General features: G+C 41.3%; 1 protein-coding gene and 1 pseudogene across 4 annotated transcripts in view; both read left to right on the top strand.

Moving 5' to 3' along the window:
• Nucleotides 1-13,721, top strand: part of ELOVL6 (ELOVL fatty acid elongase 6) — a 137,443-nt gene that overhangs the window by 51,138 nt on the left and 72,584 nt on the right. The gene's annotated exons all lie outside the window — the stretch shown is intronic.
• Nucleotides 4-4,537, top strand: LOC139030183 (large ribosomal subunit protein eL34-like; annotated as a pseudogene).

Here is a 13,721-nt window from a genome sequence, read left to right as displayed (position 1 = left end):
AGTTTGTTTGCTCCATTTCGGATTGACTTTGCCCTCTGCTTTCCAACATACCACCAAAGAAATTAGAGTGGTGAACTTTTTAAAGAGAAGGCAGCCATAAAGTGCAGAATCACTAAAGGCAGCCAGCCGGTGCCAGGTTTATACTCAACCAAGGTGGATTTAATATAAGCTCAGAGTCAAGGAACCTCTGAATTCTAGTGCTGAAAGTAACTAAAATGTACTTATATAAGCCAAAAGTTCTCTTGATTTCCAGTCTTCTAAGGAAACCAAAGAAACCAGTTTTGTTGTATTTCTTGACCTTTATATAATGCCAGACCATAAAATTTCCAAAGGTGCCATTTTCCCTACCAGACTTTGACCTGTGTCCTTGGGCTTCCAGCCAAGAAGGAAAGAGCAGCGTAATTCTGAGTTTATGTGATTTCCACAGCTCTTTAAATGACAATCCCAGAAGACTGGATGTTTCTGTGATAAGGTTTTCTTTTCAGACCTCTTTTTCTTCTTCCTTCCTACCTTCTCCTTTACTGAAATAATCATAGGCTTTATTCTTGCTAAAGTATGGATGGTATGTGTTCTTATTTTCTAAAGGTATAAAAACAGGGTTTCCAACAACTTGTTTTAGGGGCTTAGAGGTTAAGTTTGCAGAGTCATTTTAAAAAGTGGAAGCCCTTCCAGGAATGGTGTTTAGAGGCGTTCACTATGGTAGTCCCGAGCTTGACACATCATCGCAGGCTCTCCTGAAATACAACCTCTAATAAAAGTAGGCAGTATTGAACCACTGGTAGTAGAATTACTTGCTTGTATACCAAGAGGATTGGGGAAAGCACCAAAATCTGTATGTGGCATGTGCTGAGAAGTTCATGCCCTGGGACCTGAAGTTCTTGAGAAAAATGAAAAAAACATGTCCGCAGGCCCTGTGGTGGGTCCATGTGTGCTCGATGGGTCTGTGACTGGGTCAGGCTCACTCTCCTTACTGAGGAACAGAAAATCCTGGTCAGAGTATGAAAGGCACAAGCAGAGAGTCAAAAAGTTCTTTTAAAAAAAAGTTTTTTGGTAATTAAAAAACTTGAGAGACTTAAAGAAAAAAGAACGAAACTAAGTCACTATGCTAAATAACTATGAGATGAGGTTTCAAAAATGTAGTTCAGAAACATTTCAGTTAAACTTGGTGAGTTTAACTCTTTCCTATCTTATTCTTCTTGCAATACCAAAAGAGTCTTTTGGGAAATAAGGACTTCTCAGCAGAGGACTTTGCTCCCCAGGCAGACATCGATCGTTAAGATGCAGTTAAGTCAGGGTTAAACAGAGAAAAGCTCAGGATGAGGAGGGGATGCTGCAGTGCCCTTTCTTCCTGTCCCCACTTCCATCTCAGACTCCTTCCTTCTGAAGCAGGTCACCTCACCTCTTCTTGCTGTTGGCCCACATGCAGTTTCCCCCAGTGCTTTGCCTACGAATCCGACTTCCATTCACATCTACAAAGTGCAACATTTATAAGGAAATGGAAATGCTTTTGTTATGCTTTCAAAGTAGGATGATGCTGTCCTTGCGGTTTATCTTTCTAGCACCTGGCACCCAGAGGACTTGAGTAACTATTTGAAGAAATGAAAGATCCTTGCACAGAGAGGCAAGCTTTTGGCTTGCCTTTGAAACACTCTATCAGCACTTACCTGTCCTGATTGCCCCGGGACACTTGACCCTCTCTTCTGTGACCTTTTTTCCATGATACTCCTAGGTTTCCTTCTTACCTTTTGTCTCTTGTTCTTTCCTACTGTTTCTTTTCCCCTCCCCCTTAAATGTGATACCTCCCTCTCAGTTGGAGAAGGAAATGGCAACCCACTCCAGTATTCTTGCCTGGAGGATCCCATGGACAGAGGAGCCTGGGTACAGTCCATGAGGTCGCAAAGAGTTGGACACGACTGAGTGACTGTCACTCCCTCCCTCTGTCCCAGTTAGTCTCTACCTGGATTCTCAGGACATTCCCCCTGGATGACCTCATCCAGTTTTGTGACTTCAGCCATCACCACACAGACGTGGATGGCTTCCAAATAGATACCAAACCAGCCCAGACATTTCTAAGTCCCACGCCCTATGGGTCTCTTTTAATCTCTACCAGCAAGTCACACAATCTTATTAACTCTCTTTATTAGTAAATATTAAAATATCACTTCTTTACTCCCCACCCACAAAACTAACACCAGCTACCAAGTCACACAAACCAGAAACCTAAGAACCATCACTTAACCTCTCTTTTTTGCCTTTCTCCCCACATTAGATTAGTTGCTAAGGGCTTCCCAGGTAGCACTAGTGGTAAAAAAAAAAAAAAAAAAAAATCCACTTGCCAGTGTAGGAGACGCTAGAGACATTGGTTCGATCCCTGGGCTGGAGTGATCTGGAAAAGGAAATGGCAACCCGCTCCGGTATTCTTGCCTGGAAAATTCCATGGACAGAGGAGCCCAGCAGGCTGCACTCCATGGGGTTGCAAAGAATTGAACATGACCGCGTGATAAGCACAGCCACATTAGATTAGTTGCTAAGACCTATCTGTTCCTCGCCTGTTGAATTCACTTCAGTCCACATAGGGAATGATTACTCCGGGTTCCCATCTTCCAAATGGCATGCACCTGCCTTCACCAGTCCTGGCTTCTTCTCTTGAGAGCTGCAGTCCCGGGCCTCTCTGCTTCCATCAGGTTGCGCTCCTCCCAGGTGTCCGCTATGTGACTGTGGCCTGCGAGCTTTCTAAAAATCGAATTCCGCCCCTCGTGCCTCAGCCCTCATCTACCTCCTGTGCCTCCAAAGGTTCACACAAGTCCCACATAGACAGGAAGGTCGATCAGGACACCACCTCCCAACTCTCCCGCCTCGTTTCCAAACTCATTCGGTTTCCGATGAGCCTCGCTCAGTGCTTGTGTTTCTTTCAGCCTGAGCACTTTCCTCCCATCCTTTTGCTGTTCCACTCTTTTAAAACTAGTTCATTTCACAAGGGAGCGCAGTCTCACTTCTGCACTCCGTTGTCTGCCTTTACTCCCTCTGAATACTTTGAAGGCACTGGAAAATTGTTGTTTCTTTGTGTCTCTCCCTAGTCTGAACAGTCTGAGCTTTGTATTTCTGGCATCTAGAAGCGTATAGACTAGCGTTCCTCAAAGGGAGGTTGCAGGCCTTCCTGGGTCAGATTCATTTGACCATTGTCAACATTCACGTTGTTGGGCTCTCCTCTCCCCCATAGGACCCAGAGAGTCAGAATTTCTGGTTTTGTTTGTTTGCTTAACAGATCCCCCAGATAACTTTTATGAACATATGTGTTCAACAATTATTTTTAAATCAATCAGCTGGTGCCTTTGAGCTTATATTTTACTAGTTCACATACACTGTAGTAACTTGGATTTGTTGCTGATCATTCTATACATACTCATCCTGTTCCTAAAAAACCATTTGATTTCTTAGAGAAAAGTTTATGTCATAAAATGAACTGGGGATTTGAAAGTCCTGTGGTCAGTTCTAACCTGTTTCATAAACAATTTGAACAGTTCAAATGAAATAATCCACACAACTAGATTTAAGCAGGCCAGATGACTCTTATTGTTAATTACATAAGCACAAAGAGGTCTCACCTCTCTGGAACCCAGTTTCTTCTCTCTGCAAATTCAAATTTCTGATAGGAATTTGAAAATCATGTGGCAGACACTTTATGTGTTCCATCATTTTGAGTTCAATGTCCAGGTATAGCCCCTACACATAGTATAGTATTAATGCTTAGGAAGCTCCCTTAACTGAAATATTTGTTATATACGAAGAAAACTGAAAAACAGTGCAGCTGGAACTTCTATATACGAGTGGGAGTGAGAAGTCTCTTGTGATGTTTAAACATTCATATTATTTCCTTGAACAGAAATATGTACTTACCAACCTTTATTCCTTTTAAGTGCCAATATAAATATAAACACGCATAAGTATAACTTTGCTGTCCTTGGTATCCTATAAAGATTTATTGTCATGTGCTTATAAACTAGTCTGAAGATCCTGGAGTCTGCCAGACAGGTTGCACAATAGCCGGTAGCTGTTGTTAACTTTAGCTCACATGTTTGTGCAAAGAGAACCATCCGACCCCTGGTGGCTAATGCTTTTGGCTGGTTTGTGCAGTGCTTACTATTGCATAGCTTTAATTTGCCCCAGATTGTCCATAAAACATTTGGTTCTTGATTTTTTAGAAAGTTATGTCCTTGTGCCAGTATATCTCTTCTGCTTTAGCATTCAGGGCTCAGTCATTTTTAATACTTGACCAATCAAGCTCAACTAAGTGAAGGTAATTGTGGCCAAAATGCCTTGGCAGGATGTAGAGAGTTTGGGGGTTTTGCTTCCCTGCTGTTTTTTGGTAACAACGCTGTAGATCAGGTAACCCAGCATTTTTTCTATAAGGAGGCTCTACAAATGTCACTATATAAACATTTATGTTTTGGAGGTAACGGCTTGCTTGTTCCTACCCAGTGTCATCAGTTCGCCACAGAATTCCGTATATGTCAGTAGCAAAGAGAAGTTTGAATAGAAATTCAGGGTACTGATTAAGAGTATGTTGGAAACTAACAGAAAATCAACATATAGAACCTTAATTAAGTATAGAGGTTTTCTTGTTTCATTCAGCAGAGATCCAGAGCACTCAATCCAGAGCTGATAAAGCAGCCCAGTGATGCCATCTGAAAACCAAGCTTATCTCACCTTTTCTGTACTGCCAGCTTTCTCTCCCATGCTGTAAGATGGCTGCAGCCAGGCATCTGCTCTGTGACAGGCAGGAAAGAAGCGCAAAACAGTCAGACTCTGAAGGGGCATGTCAGCTTAAGCAAGAAACCCAGAAGTCTCATCTGGCCACTTCTACCTTTGCATCATTGCCAGAACTCCATCACCAGACTAGCCCTAGACCATTTGCATTAAGGGAACCAGGGAGAAGGGCATTGCAGCTCATGATTGGCAGCCCAGTCATACCGCCATCCTCAGACAACCTCTCTAAGGATGCAGTCCACTGAAACTAGGGTTCCAATCAGAGACCGTCTGCGGAGCACATCACTCACTATAATGTTTGCCCTGGTGTTGGGGCATCTCTTGAGAGACTTAGGGACCTTAAAGGAAATGACACTGGCGACACTCTCTCCTCTCAGCTGGCGAGAAGCTAGAGCAATCCATTATAGATGTGACTCACTTGAGAAAATATATAATATAATAACAAGGTTTGATCTTTAGAAGTAATCATTCAATTCCTCTTCAGTAGGGAAGCTCCCCAAAGTTTCTCAAAATAGTTTAAAATAATTTATACAATTATACAATTGTATATAATTGTACAGTTGTACAATTAAACAATTTGCTGGGGAATCTGTTGTTTAAAGCAAGATAAACCTGTACTTTAAAAAGGTTTATTTTACTTTTGAGACATGAATATAAAATTCGTAACAAAATCTTGGTAATCAGTCACCTATGTATTAGATCTTCATAAGTGTGTTCCACGTGAACTTAGAACTACAAGTTTCTGCCTAGTTGGTTAGGAAAATGGGTGAATGTTTTTTTAGTCCTGACATCATTACACATCATTGTTTGACACATTATAGGAAGGAGCATGATGAGCACCAAAACCATGAGGCAATAATATACTTTGCTGTGTTCCCTATACTCATAGATGGGTAGGGTGAAAATAATTTGCAGAAGTCACTTGACTAACCTCATACACCCTTCCTTACACTGAGCGTTAGACCATATTATCTGTTCCTATGAAATGACTCCCCAACTTGGAATGTTCAGACTGGAGACTTCCTAAAACCATACTGCACTCTCCTCCCTTATTCTCAGCTCCAGGACTTGCCCTATCTAAAACCTGGCTCCTGCCCTCATCTTATCAGTGAGCAATCTTTACCTCTCACACATAAGAGCATGTTGACTTCATTTATTTAAAGTCTTCAGTGGCTTCCCATTGCTCTTAGGATTAAAAAGAAACATTTTAACATAATCTATAAGAGCCCTCATACTCTTGCTTCTACCTATTTCTTGGGCTGTCAGTTCAAACCTCTTAAAACCTTCTCTTGGAATTTGAAGATCAGGCCCACTAAATTTCTTATAGTTGCTTGAATGTGGTTTCTCTCTCTGCCCATGCTATTCCCACTCACTCACTCATCTGGTCTGCTGCTGCTGCTGCTAAGTCACTTCAGTCGTGTCCGACTCTGTGCGACCCCATAGACGGCAGCCCACCAGGCTCCCCCGTCCCTGGGATTCTCAGGCAAAAACACTGGAGTGGGTTGCCATTTCCTTCTCCAATGTGTGAAAGTGAAAAGTGCAAGTGAAGTCTCTCAGTTGCTTCGGACTCAGCGACCCCATGGACTGCAGCCCACCAGGCCCCTCCATCCATGGGGTTTTCCAGGCAAGAGTACTGGAGTGGGGTGCCATTGCCTTCTCCTATATTGTGTTATTACTTGGTTGAAAATTTAAAACCTAACTGCAACTCATTTAAGCTCTAGAATAAAAAGCCTAAATTTTAAAAAAATGGAAATAGTTGCTATGGTATATTTTAAAAGAAATTCACTTAGTTCCTTTTTTTAGCTTTAAAGTCATATTTTACTCATTTGCCTCTTTTTCTAAAGTTTTGATTTCTACAGTACCATTGGGCTTTGCTTCTTAAAGGACATATAGAAAAATATACATTAAAAAGTCACTTATGTCCTACAACCCCCTCCGCCGCCCCTCCCCCTGTTGATTCAGGAAGAAAACTGAAGACTTCTTTCCTTGTCCTTGTCAGGAATTATTACCCCTGTTGTTTGCTACTTGGACCTAAAGCCATTTTGCCAGCGAAGCAGAATTAATGTGCTCACAGAAAATCAAATTCTGTCTCTAGTTGGGGAATAATCTTGACAATTTTTTTTTTTTTTAAGAACCAGCCTTTGCTTTTGTATATTCAGGTTTGGCTTTGCAGGAGGAAATCCTGAAAGAATATTATAATTGTCTGCTAAATAAATTATTTGCTTATATAAATTAATGACTTTCTTTACCATAGTCAGAATACTTTTATGCTCATTCTTTCTGAATGATATTTATGACTATGCAAACATAGCTATATTACAAGAGAAGTTAAAAGAAGCAGAATTACTTTTTCAGAATACAGAGTTACATGCCCAAAGGATATCCTAGTATACTGAAATTTCCAAAGGCAGAACTGGCAGAACCTGCTAGAAGTAAACATGGAAGACAGTTCTTGCCCTGGTTTTTTCTCAGCCTTCCACAGCTTTTCCCAGAGTGGTTCACTTCCTTTCTGCACTTCTTTTTTGCTCAAATTCACCTTCGCAGTGTGTCTGCCCTGGCCTCCCTATTAAACTGTGGTCTGCCCCTCATTTCCTGCCTTGTTTTTCCTGCACACTGCTTTTACTTTCTCTTCCTTCCACCATGTGTATAATCTTCTAACATACTTTATTCTTTATTTCTTTTGTGAAAATTTATTTATTTACTCATGTATTTGACTGTACCAATTCTTGTAGCACATGGGATCTTCCATGGGACCATGGGGCCATTAAATCTGTATGATTTAATGTTTATGTTCCTTAGATACAGTCTTGTACATTTGTCCTCAGTAATTTTTGAATACTGGATTTTAAGATCCAAAACCCAGGAATATAGCATGTCCTTTTGGACAGCTAGAACTACAGAGTACATCATTCTAAGTAGGAGGACACAAAGGCAGACAATTATTATGCCACAGATTACAAAGCAATCACGTGGAGAATTGTGTAAAATCCCGAAGTATGTCCAACCATTAAGTGATCCAGGGAATATGCCTATCAGCATACGAAAAACAGTAGGCAAACATCAGACTGAAAGAGTCAACTTCTAGCATGCAGTGGCTTTTTGAGATACATTCTCTAGAGACTTTGACCTCTTGGGCAAAGGCACTGTTTTAGTTTATCTTCTTCAAGCTATTTCTCTCTGTTGAAATTAATAGCCTTGTTAATATGACTTAAAAGGAATACTTTTTTGAAGAACAAGTGGATTTCAAGAGTAAGTGATTATTTACATTCGTGAATGGTAGCGTGATGGAGAACTAGAAAAAGTGATGATATACTACCTTTGAAAGAACCAAAGAGGAAGTAGTCTAATATTTTGGATAGGAACCCAATGTAGTGTTTAAGGGCCCTGGGCTAATACTTGGCTGCCTTGGTTTAAGTCCCAGCACCATCACTGAAAAGTTCTGGGTTCTTGTACATTTTATTTAATCTTGTTCTTTAGTTTCTTTGTCTGCAAAATGGACATGTTCTCTGAAATGTGAATAAGACATTTTGTATAACAAATCCTTGGAACACTAAGAATTTGGAATGTAGTAAGTGCTCGGTTAAACAAGTTATTATTACTTACCAAATTGAATCTTGTGGTCTTACACCAAATATTCCATCTTAGTGGTCTGGAGCAGTGCACAAATATGCATTCTAGGCCAGTGTTCAATTTTGTGTCTATTGTGGAATAGTGAATTCATGTACTAGAGATTTACTGTGGGTGCTCAGTAAACACCCACAGTAATGTTGGTGTTTAATGTTGTTGGTGTTTAAATGTCGTTATAGCACATAGGTGGGGCTTCCCAGGTGGCTCAGTGGTAAACAATCCTCCTGCCAACGCAGAAGATGCAGGAGCTGCAGGTTCAATGCCTGGATCTGGAAGATCGCCTGAAGAAGGAAATGGCAACCTGCTCCAGTATTCTTAGTTCATGGGGGTTGCAAAGAGTTGGACATGATTTAATCACTGTGCATGCACACACACACTCCTAGCACGTAGGCATCTGGAATTTCTCAAATTACTGAAGGATGTATTTTGATTTCAGTTCAGTTCAGTCGCTTAGTCGTGTCCAACTCTTTGCGACCCCATGAATCACAGCACGCCAGGCCTCCCTGTCCATCACAAACTCCCAGAGTTTACTCACACACATGTCCAACGAGTTGGTGATGCCATCTAAGCATCTCATCCTCTGTCATCCCCTTCTCCTCCTGCCCCCAATCCGTCCCAGCATCAGGGTCTTTTCCAATGAGTCAGCTCTTCACATCAGGTGGCCAAAGTATTGGAGTTTCAGCTTCAGCATCAGTCCTTCCAATGAACACCCAGGACTGATTTCCTTTAGGATGGACTGGTTGGATCTCCTTGCAGTCCAAGGGACTCTCAAGAGTCTTCTCCAACACCGCAGTTCGAAAGCATCAATTCTTCGGTGCTCAGCTTTCTTCACAGTCCAACTCTCTCATCCATACATGATCACTGGAAAAACCAAAGGCTTGACTGGACGAACATGTGTTGGCAAAGTAATGTCTCTGCTTTTTAATATGCTATCTAGATTGGTCATAACTTTCCTTCCAAGGAGTAAGCTTGCCAAATCATTTTTTGACTTTTGGGGGGGGGGGGTGGACCTTTTGTGAAAACATAGCTAAGTAAAGAATATTCTTTCTCCCAAATCTTGTTGCTTATTAAATTGGCCTTCACAAATAAGAAAAGCAAAGGCTGAGGTTTACTGTTTAGAGTGATGGCTTTCTTGACACAGCATGTGCATGCCACTGTGGATAGTCTCAAGGACTCAATCTCTCATAATGCACATTTCTGATGGGAATGCTCTTGGAAATATGGGAAGACCCATCAAGCTTCCAGTTTTCAAAGAAACCACGAGTCATATACATGTGTGTCTCCTTAAGAAATTTTACTTCCTTCTGAAACTGTCTGATTGAAGAAAGGCGTGCTCTGGGCATATTGCTATTTTAAGAATCTTCTTTTCTCCGAACACATACTTGATAAATCCCAGCTGTACCTTAGTTATGTCTCAGGATTCACCTGCCATGCAAGTGAAGTAGAAATTATTCTTGTCTTACAGCCCAGTAGTAAAAAGAAACTTTAGAAACGAGACAAATTCTCTTTTCACTTTCTGGAGAGATGGGAGCTGTGCTGTTCATTTCTATGTTTGATAGACCTGAAGATTTTTCTATTGAACATTTTCCCCCAGAGAAATTTTTATCATTGTTCTAGCTTTGATCCTATAATTGAAGGGGGTTTTAAAAAAAAGAAAGCAAAAAAAAAAAACCCAAAGTGAAAGTCTCTGTGGGAAAGGATGAACACAGATATAAAGATAAAAAGCTCCTAAGCCAGTATTGGCCACTGTCTGGCAGGTTTTATTCTGGTTCCCCCTGTAGAAATTGATAACACACACTTAATAGAGTTTGACTCGTTCAACTTGGTACATAATCATCAGGGGAGGATCAGTATCTCTCAACATGGCAGAAATGCAGGGGACCCAACACCTGAGTGTGGCTAATAAAAATAATTTGTTCTAAGATTTAGAAAACAGTGCAGTTCATTTTATTCATTACAATTGGCATTCTTTGGCATATGATAGCACCTACTTACATAGTTCTAAGATTTACACAATAGGGTTATCTTAATTTTAAAAAGGTTGCAGCATGGAAACCTTTATTGCTATCAAATTGTCGTACTTTGATTTAGAAGAAATTGGCTACGAACATTTTAGATCAAATTTAGAGGTGTAAGTCCTGATAGTCTAATGTTATTTTTACAGCATTACCCTTGCCAGGGCTAGGTAAGTGTTGGCCGTCATCGAATTTTTATACTGGGGGTGAATGGAAATACCTGAAATTCTACTTCAAAAGGAAGTTGTCTTGGCGGTTACTGTTCTTCATTTCAGGTTATTTATTTCTCTTGCCTGGAGAGTTGTTATAAAATGCAGTCTGGATGACCTTCTTGGCAAGGGAAACATCACAACAGGTGTATAGTTTGTAAGAATGGGTCATTCCAGGCTTCCCATGGTGGCTGGACCATGACTTGATTGTAGACAGAAATGAACCTAATTCTAGAGCAGTGTGGGGAAATACTGCTCCAAATTGGTGGTTCTGTTCTAGTTTCGATTTTAAATGGAACTGCTGATTTGAAACCAGGTGCTTACTTTGTTTATTCAGTGCCCGAGGGTATCTGAAGGATAAGTGACTGTCTTTCTAACCAACAAACACTTTGTATTTTGGAAGCTGTATCACATTTCAGCATGCACTCTTACATGTTTCAACTTCTCCGTTCTTCAGTTCAATTCAGTCACTCAGTCATGTCCAACTCTTTGCAGCCCCACGACTGCAGCACACCAGGCTTCCCTGTCCTTCATCAGCTCCTGGACTCTTTATGTCTTTCTTCTCAGCCTTGGCACTGTTGACCTTGGGTGTGGATAGTGCTTGTTGTGAACAGCTGTCCGTGCAGCATCCAGCAGGCCCTCTACACACCCGATGCCAGCAGTCAGCCCACCAGCTGTGTGGATGTCTCCAGACATCGTCAGATACCTTCTGCAGGAGGTTGTCATCACCTCTGAGAACCATTGGTGTGGATAAAGAGGAAAGAGGTCCACAGACTGAACCCTGGGAGTCCTTCAAACGTTAAAGATCGAGGGAGATGAAGAGGGAGCTAGCAAATGAGAATGGGCGAAGGAGCAGGTGGTGAAGTTGAAGAAGAAACAAGAGAATATAGTGTACCATAAATCAAGTGGAAAAAGTGTTGCAGAAAAGAAGGGATTACCATTTGTGTCAAATGCTGCGGTTCATTACTCCACTCAGAATGAAAACACTTCCTTAGGGATTTTAAAGTTTAGAACAAATGGATTGCTGCGATAGGAAAATGTACTTGATGGAGCATGTAGTGTGTGTGTTTCTATGGCATATTAAACAAAAGGTTGTTTAATATGCCATAGAGACAAGTTCAATTGCTTTTTCTGCTTTGGCCACACCAGGTGGCATGTGGGGTCTTAGTTCCCCAACTAGGGATTGAACCTATGCCCCCTGCAATGGGAGGACAGAGTCTTTACCACTGGACCGCCAGGGAAGTTCCTATAGTATATATTCTTAAATTGAAATTCAGAGGGTGGTCACAAGCCAAATAAAATTTGTTGTTAAAAAATAGTATAAGGTGGCACTTTAGAACCTGTGACAGTTGGGATAAACTGAATACATATTAATTTCTAACTGCACGTTTCACTAGAAATCCTAATCTTTGGTGCCTTGTCCATTTATGGTATTAATGGTATGTGATAAGTCATTTGTTCAGTTCAGTCGCTCAGTCGTGTCCGACTCTTTGCAACCCCATGAATCGCAGCATGCTAGGCCTCCCTGTCCATCACCAACTCCTGGAGTCTACGAAAACCCATGTCCATCAAGCCGGTGATGCCATCCAGCCATCTCATCCTCTATTGTCCCCTTCTCCTGCCCTCAATCCTTCCCAGCATCACGGTCTTTTCCAATGAGTCAACTTTTCGCATCAGGTGGCCAAAGTATTGGAGTTTCAGCTTCAGCATCAGTCCTTCCAATGAACATCCAGGACTGATCTCCTTTAGGATGGACTGGTTGGATCTCGTTGCAGTCCAAGGGACTCTTAAGAGTCTTTTCCAACACCACAGTTCAAAAGCGTCAATTCTTCGGCGCTCAACTTTCTTTATAGTCCAAGTCTCACATCCATACATGGCTACTGGAAAAACCATAGGCTTGACTAGATAGACCTTTGTGAACAAAGTAATGTCTCTGCTTTTTAATATGCTATCTAGGTTGGTCATAACTTTCCTTCCAAGGAGTAATAATGCAAATTCAAGTTGTGAATTTTTATATTCATGAGTCGTTTCAGAACAATCCTAGACAGTGTGACTCTCAGCCTGTTGAATTCTAAAATGCTTTCTTAAGCTAGAGAGAAGAGACTACTTTTGGATCTAGCAAACCAAGAATAAAGGTGAAAGGTTTGCCATCTGTAGGGGATTCCTCTCTGTCACAATAGAAAAGGGGCTTTAGAAATCAGCATAATCCATGTAGTAAGATGAAAGTAGTCCCTCCAAGATGTCCATGTCTTAATCCCTGAAAGTGTTGACTATGTTACCTTACAGATCAAAAAGAGACTTTGCGTGTGTGAGGGTTAGGAATTTAAGATGAGGAGAGTAGTCTGGAGTATCTGGGGAGACACAAAAAGGCAAGGAAGCAGATCTCCACCAGAACCTCCAGAAAGAATGCAGTCCTGGGAACACATTGATTTTAATCCCATGAGACGCAATGGAGACTTCTGACCTTCAGAACTATAAGATCATAAATGGATGTCATTTTCAACCCACTAAGTTTGTGGGAATTTGTTACTGCAACAGTAGGAAAGTAATACAATCCAATTTGTAAGGCAGGTTTTCTTGATGACCCAGCCTTCTCAAAGCTAGTGTCCTTGGGCCTTATCTTATGTCACTGAATGAGCATTCAGATTTTGAGGTAGCAGTGTGAATAGCCTAATTAAAATCTTGCCTTATTATTATTTTCAAGAGTAAAATGAAATTGATAGTCTTTGCTTGGATAACTGGGTGGTATCTCATGGGTGAAAATATGTCTGTTAACCTCGCCAATGGGCTTCCCTGGTGACTCAGTGGTAAAGAATTTGCCTGCCAGCGCAGGAGGCGTAGGAAATGCAGGTTCAATCCCTGGGTCAGGAAGGTCCCCTGAAAAAAGAACACCCCACTCCAGTATTCTTGCCTGGGAAATCCCATGGACAGAGGAGCCTGACAGGCTACAGTCCATGGGGTCGCAAAAGTCGGACACAACTTGGTGACTAAACAATAAACAACTACAGCAACCTTGCTAATATGTCATTGTTTCTTCTTGTCATTGCTAATTTTTACCCAGGCTTCATTTCTTACGTAAATATGATCTGGTGACAAAAAGGTG

Source organism: Odocoileus virginianus, chromosome 21 (genome assembly GCF_023699985.2).
Source record: "Odocoileus virginianus isolate 20LAN1187 ecotype Illinois chromosome 21, Ovbor_1.2, whole genome shotgun sequence".
Taxonomy (NCBI): Eukaryota; Metazoa; Chordata; class Mammalia; order Artiodactyla; family Cervidae; genus Odocoileus; species Odocoileus virginianus.
Note: the sequence above shows the minus strand (reverse complement) of the source record. Positions and strands in the feature narration are given on the sequence as shown.